The sequence below is a fragment of the Mus caroli genome, chromosome 3 (assembly GCF_900094665.2).
Source record: "Mus caroli chromosome 3, CAROLI_EIJ_v1.1, whole genome shotgun sequence".
NCBI lineage: Eukaryota > Metazoa > Chordata > Mammalia > Rodentia > Muridae > Mus > Mus caroli.
This window is the reverse complement of record NC_034572.1, coordinates 32,731,744-32,739,070: the sequence shown is the minus strand read 5'-3', so window position 1 is coordinate 32,739,070 and position 7,327 is coordinate 32,731,744.

Genomic DNA, 7,327 nt, shown 5'->3' with positions numbered 1-7,327 from the left:
CTCTCTCTCTGTCTCTACTGCCCTCTTAACTCCCCTCCCCATGTCCTGAATAAACTTTTGGCTGGTCCCTCAGGGAGAAGGAATGCCTCATCATGGGTCCTTTGAAGAACCCCCTTCCCCCACACCTGACTACACCTCCATAGAACATATCCCTCCCCCCTTTATCTTTTTATAAACATATCAACTACCATAGCCTGTTTGGCCCAGAGAAGTCAGCCCTGCACACGTGAATTAACAGGAGATAATCCTGCCAACTGCAGAGGAAGCGTCTAGGCTCCCAAGGCCCATGTACACAAGTCATTATTGCCAGCTCCTTGCAACCAGGGTACAGCCAAAGTGACTGAAATCTTACCATCTAGATTGCATCTCAAGTCCAGTCACATTGCAGATGCCCAGATTTCTGGTGTGTTTGCTTTGTTGCTTAAACAGACATTAAACCTAGCATCGTACGCACGTCAATCAAAATTCTTAGACTGCAACTACAACAGCAACAAAAACTGTGTAAGCTGGGCATTGAGGAGCACGCCTGGCACTTCAGTGCTCTGGAGACTGAAGCTAGAGGATTGGAAAAGCAATTCCAGACCAGATGGGCTATCTACAGAGACCTTGTCACATACACACACGCACACAAAAATTTAGTTTTTGTTTTTAGTCAATAAGCAATTTTTGAGAATGCACTGCTAAATGAAAATAGAAATAAAAGACCTCATTTTTATTCCAGCTTTATATTACTAATTAGCATTATTTAATCAAAAAATTTAATTATATGTTCATCTTTTATGTATTAAGCCAATTAACAAGAAGCATGACCGCAGTTTTGTTGTTGCTGTGATTTGATTTTTTCGAGTTGTATCTTTGGCTTAAGAGCTGTCCTGGGAGGTTTAAAGATTTGCAAGAGGTTTAGCCCTTACACGCGGAAGAAGCCAGGGCTGATTAGACTACACTCAAAGAAAAGAATGTTCCTGTTTCTCTCAAAACTGTAAACTTACTGAACAGATGAGCCTGGACGCAAGTGGTCGGTTATCAAACTTACCTCACCTGCCTTAACAACTCCCACCCCCCACCCCCACCCCCAACCCCGCTTCTAATTACACTGTTTCCTGAGCTCCACTCTAAGCTGGGAATCTGTGTTCCCTTACATAAGAGCAAGACAACAGTTGGGAAAGGAAAGGCCTTTTCCTCTCCCTAAGACCTGGCTTCTCTCGGCAGCTGTTATTTTTAAGCAGCTTGCAAGGGGATGGCTGATCAAAGGCTCTGTGCAGGAGGAGCCGGCCAGCAGCGCAAAGCTTCCTGAGAGCGGCGCAGGAAGGGGCTCCTGACGCAGACCAGAATAGCAGCAGGCCAGCTGCAGGCTGCTTCGGGTGCCCTTGAACCAAAGAAAATCGTTCCAAATAATTTTTTCCCTTCTTTGAGGTCCCTGGATGTCCCGCTGGGGCCTTTAAACAGCCACATGCTCCTTGCACAAAAGCTGCCCTAAGTGGGCGTCCCATAATGTGCTGGGAATAAGGGAAGCGTCCTCGTCGTCTGTGGGGCAGAATGGTCCATTCACAGCTAGCTTGTTTGGGATGCTAGCGGAGCCTGCAGTCAGTAACGCTGAAGGGCTATTTATTGGCTTAGAAATCCTCAATTAACCATTGAAGTGGTTAATTTAAAAAGTGAATCCAACGCTGAGCCTTGCCAATAATACTGCTCACATGACGAACTAGAATGACTGAGTTCAGTACTTACCTACATCATTTTCTATCAGACATGAACCTAGAAATACCGTGACTTGTACGTTTTTACACCGTTATTAGAGTATTATTTAATGTTCATATATTTACAAAATACTACCGTGTAGATGGCTTTCTTTTATTCACATTGAAGCTCTGGTTGTCACCAGAATAACACTTTAAATGGGAGAAGAAAATACAATGTTCTCTTATTAATGTTTTTCTGAATCTGCTAATTGTATATTTGAACTAAGAACAGTAGATTTGATTTAAAGGGTGTTTCTTCATACATCGGTATCTTTTAAAACTATGCCAAACACACTTAACTTTTGGAAACAATATACTTAAAATTAAAAGGTATACTTTGTTCTACAGAAACAAGGTACCATAGAGAAAGCTGATACTTCACATTAGACCTAGTTTAAAGATCAAAAGATCTAACAGATCTTTTATTTATTTATTTATTTATTTATTTATTTACCCTTCTTAGTAGACATATAGTTTGTTAATGTTAAATTCAGGCAAAACAGTAATCAAGTTGTAAGTACATTCTGGGTCAATCTATTTAATTAATAGACCATAATGTTAATCTCTTCATCAAAAATGTATCCTGTAATAAATATGCTAAAATTGTTTAATAACTTAATTTCTACATTTGTATAAAATTATCTGACTTCTTGTGGATGCAGAATAAATTTACCAACAGATCCAAGTATGTTAATTTGTAGAACTTAAGAGGTCAGTAAATAGTAAAAATCCAAAAATCCCTTCAGAAAATTACCAGTGTAGATGCAGGCATGTATAGAAAAGATGCACATTTCTAAAATAATCGAGTTTTCAATTGCTGAATTTGGAAGTCCTGTTGCTATATATTAAATTCCTAAGAGCTTTTCAGCAAAGGGAATCAAGTTATCAAAACTAATTCCTTTTCAATCACAAAAATGCGATATTGGGGGGAGGTTAATATTTGCTTTTACCAAATCTTGCAAACTTTAACATGGTTCATAAGAATACAGCTTGTATTAAAATCTAACCTAATCCCCCTGAGTCTAACCTCATGTTACATTTTGGTTTTTTACCTTATTGTCCTAATAAATGTGGGTGCTGACTACACAAAGCTCCACTGTGCTTGGCCAGGAGACTCAAAGAAGATTAGAACCAGGGCTTGGATGTTAAGCCATGCTAACTCAAGACTAATTTTTCACCAGTGTTGGAGGTTAATAACTGCTATTTCCTCTATTACTTGAATTTAATTAAAGCAGTGGGGCATAACATTCTGTAAAACCAAGCAATAAGAGGAAATAACAGAGTTTGCCCTCTAATATAAATGTAATGGTAATTACTCCAGTCTCCTTTTTTAAATAATGCTTTTGGTAGTTTCCCAAATGACAAAAAACACCTCTTTCCCTCTTCTCTTTCGACTAGCAAGATCCAAGGTCAAGCGCAAATTATACCATCGGCTTATATGCCTAAAAGCATTTGTGCACCACATCAGCCTTAATATAGAAACATTCTATTCCGAATAAAACACCAGAGGCAGGCAGGAAATCTGCAGTTATAAATTACTCAAGTGAAAGTGGCTATTGAAAATGTCAACCAGAAATGCTACAATCCAGAAGAGCTGCTCCACCTCGTTATAGATAGAAATAAATCCACTGGCACAAGGTGCATGAATCTCCTAAGTAAATACTTAAGCAAAGAATAAGAAAATGGTCCGCTGGCACCTAGCCTGCGTGTTTAAAGGATTGCTTTTGAGAAGTTCCTTTCTAAAAATTTGCTCCCGCTCTGTCAAACTCTATTACAGTGTTTTACATACACACTTGGTGATTATTCCTAGTTGATAAGCATGTTTTCCAAAGTTTTGGCAGGAAGTATTAACTTCCGTTTTATTACATGTCAGCCTGGTCCTCTGGAGCACCAACACATGTTGGCAGTCTCTTTGGAAGCCGGTGTTGGCAAGCTGAAAGCTCCTAAGACCCTGCAGTCAGTTTGTTGAGATCCAATTGTAGACTAAACTTTTTGGATGCCTGGCCCTTCTGCATTGTGCTGCTGCTCCCAACCTAGAATATCCAGCTTATAACACAACCACTCTTGCTTCAAATCCAACAGTGTGTTGGTACTTGTCACCTTTTCATAGTCAGCTTACAAACACAAAAATCTGCCTACACATGCTCACTCAGCCAGATTTCCATAGAGCATTTTTCTTAATCATAATTCCCTGTGTGCGAACCTCAGGACTCATCTGTTTTTTAAAAGCACAAGTACTTGGTAGGTACCCAAATTTTCTCATTTATGTTTATTTATATAATAGAGGAAAGACCTCCATCCAATATAATTTAGACTACCAGGTAGCTTTCATCATTATTTAAGAAACCCAAATTGCTGATCAGCCTCTTGTCTCACAGACTGTGAATGTCAAGGTCGAAGCTTTGAGGCTGCCACATGCTCTGCTGTTTGTGGTAGCTGGGAGAACTATAGTGATAACTCATTCTTCAAAAGAAAATGCCAATTAGCAAAGCAAATATAATTGTCATCTCACCCAAAAAGCACAAGCTAGAACCAGCTTAAGGGAGGAAAACTTCATGTTGGCTTGCCATTGGACAGGATAAAGTCCATCAAGGGAGGGAAGCAGCAGGAGTGTAGGGCTAACTGGTCACAGTGTGTCAGGAGGCAGACAGGCAATAGGACCAGGCTATAAAACTCCAAGCCCCTACTCCCACTTCTATCTAGCAATGTCTTCTATTGTGGCCCCACCTCCTAAAGATACTACACAGTTCTCAAACAGCATCCCCAACTGGGAACTAAACTAAACTTGAGACTATGGGGGACATTTCTCATTCAAATCACAGCACCTGCCTTGTCTTGAAGGAGCCGCACATCTTTATCACCCTACAAAAAATGGAAAGCTTAAAAACTTCATCTGGACTCTAGAGAAGTTTCAGGAAAAGGGAAATTTACTATTTAACTTATGATGATTGTCAGAAGCCCAAAGCCAAGAGTAAGGCTTAGAAAGCATCTTCCCAACCCTCAGCTGGCTGTCTCACTGGAACCATGTACATAGGGGCCTATCAGGATCCTGAAAGATGCTGCCAGGTTGAAGTGAAGGAACAGAAAAGCAATGGCCTCTGTAGCTCTCCAAGTATGCAGAGATTGCTGTAACCTTCTCTCCACTCTGCAACCAAAAAAAACAAAACAAAAAAAAACAACAACAACAAAAAAAAAACACCGAGGACCCCATATCAGACAGAGGTCAGAAGGGAAGGAGGTACAAGAGTCTGATAAGGAGGGTCAGGCCTCCTGACATGGTGTCTTCTTATCCTCCAGCTTCCTTGCCTGGGAATCCTAAAAGTCTCAGCCATTGGCCACTGGCAACTTTATTTATCAGTCAGAGCCAGCATCTCACATATGAGATTCTCGTGGAAACCCAAATAGCGTAATGCAAGCATTAAACCAAATCCACATTTCCCAGTTTTCGTCCATTGAGAAGGCCTTTTCTCTCAGATATACAATGAACATAGTTATAACAGGTATGTAAACTATAAGGTATGATATACACTAAAAATGTCCAGTCCATCAAGTTTGTCGATTTAGGTACATTACTCTAACATCTGTCCAAACCTAAAGAGTTTACAATTCTATACCTGGATTACGTTTTGATTTTAACTTGCATTACCATCTGAAAACCATCCCTTCAAATTTACATCATCTTCCTCAATGCTAAACAACTTAAGTTTGATTATGAGACTATAACTAATCGTCAACCCAGTCAGAGATTCAATAACGAATTAAATATTACCTGAATATATAGGAAGCACAAAAGCATAGCTTCCAAAACACAAACAAATTACAGAGACGGCTGACTACCTGGACAGTCCCCTATTCCTCAAAACATTGGAGCATCTGTCTTCAGCCTTCTGGCCCAGAACCATTGAAAGACCCTATGTGAAGCAGGAACTATGAGGGACTAGCTTACTCTGTTTGGCAAAGCTAAGTTGTTGACTGTACTGCACTGAGTCCTTTCCTGGACAGTACTTTTTGTCTGTAGATGAATTAGGACAGTTCTTGCCTAGTGGCTACCTTGCCACAACTGGACCATCTCCATGTGGAGGTTATGGTGCTCCATATCTTCTTTGAACAGTGAAGAGGATACTGTCTGGAACAAACATGTCTCTCCTTATTAGTAAAAAAAATCTAATAATAATGAAATGATTACAAATGCCATAGTCTGTAGATTCCTAGTGTTTTTGAAGACTATATATATGGGATATATTTGAACTGTTAAACCTTGACTGCTCTTAACTATTTCTATTTGAATAATATTGAAAATACTTTGTTATAATTAAATCAGAATTTAATATAACCATGAGTTTATTATCTGGCCCTTAACTTGAATTACTTACGCATCCTAAACAGTTTGTACTAGCAGCTATTAGAAGGACTGGGTCAAAGTCTTATGCATTTCATAGGCACAATGCCTACTTGAGAGTAACAATATTAATTTCAAATTTTGTATCAATATACAAAGATTTATAATAATGAAAAATTTAAATCTGTATTAATATACAAATTCTGTATTAATGTAAGAAATTATTACTTCAATTTGTATCAATTATAAAGATTTCTACCAATGTAAGATTATGGTTATATAAAATTTTTTTCAAGAATAAATTTAGTAATTCATCCCATATATTTCCTCCCTGTTCAAAATTATGACCATTTCCAAATTATCCCTTAAAATGACAACCTATCTATAATTTATAACCAATAGCCATAACCAGCTACCCAAACCCAAGGATTGGGATGATGACTCTCCACAACTTCTTCCTGCTGAACTGGGGCGAGGAAACTTTTATAAAGGTGTGTGGTAAGAAAATTAGAAAAATTGGTTAAACTTACGAAAGCTAGCTTTAGCATTTGTTATTCAGTCTTTGTATGCTTAGAAGGGTCAGGACTTGACTGAAGTTCTGACTGGATCTGTCTGAAAGGCTGGATGAACCAAGTCCATCAGGAATCAGCAACTATTCTTGAAGCTGTTCTGGAAGGGGGTCTCTGGAAACAGCATCAGAAGGCAGGGAACTGGAACCGCAGGTCGTTTCAGCATCTCTGTGGATGAATCTTGTCAGAGCTGCACATTCTGCAATAAATGAATCTGTCCTGTTTGATTTTCTCAAATTGTTCTGTAGCCAAGATCTTCAGAGGGTCTTCCCCTGTCATATCTGATCCATATAACGCTGGAAGGTCTCCAACGCCTTTTCTTCTTTCCTATTTATACAAATACAGAGTCTCTCTCATAAAATAGCATGTCCTTTGTCCAGCCACCCAAAATCAGCAAAGGTATAGATTGATTTAATTTAGCAGCCTCCTTTTGCTTCAGGTTTGTTCTATCTTGACCTCTCTCACAGAGGATTTTTAATATCATAACCACTAAACTTATAACCACATGCATTTTGATCATTGAAACAATTCAAAGTATTTCAAGCAATCTAAACAAATATTATTATCCATTGAGACAGTGTTCCTTAACTATCCCCTGACTTGTTCTTAGACAGTTAATTTTTTTTTATATTTTTATTACATATTTTCCTCAATTACGTTTCCAATGCTATCCCAAAAGT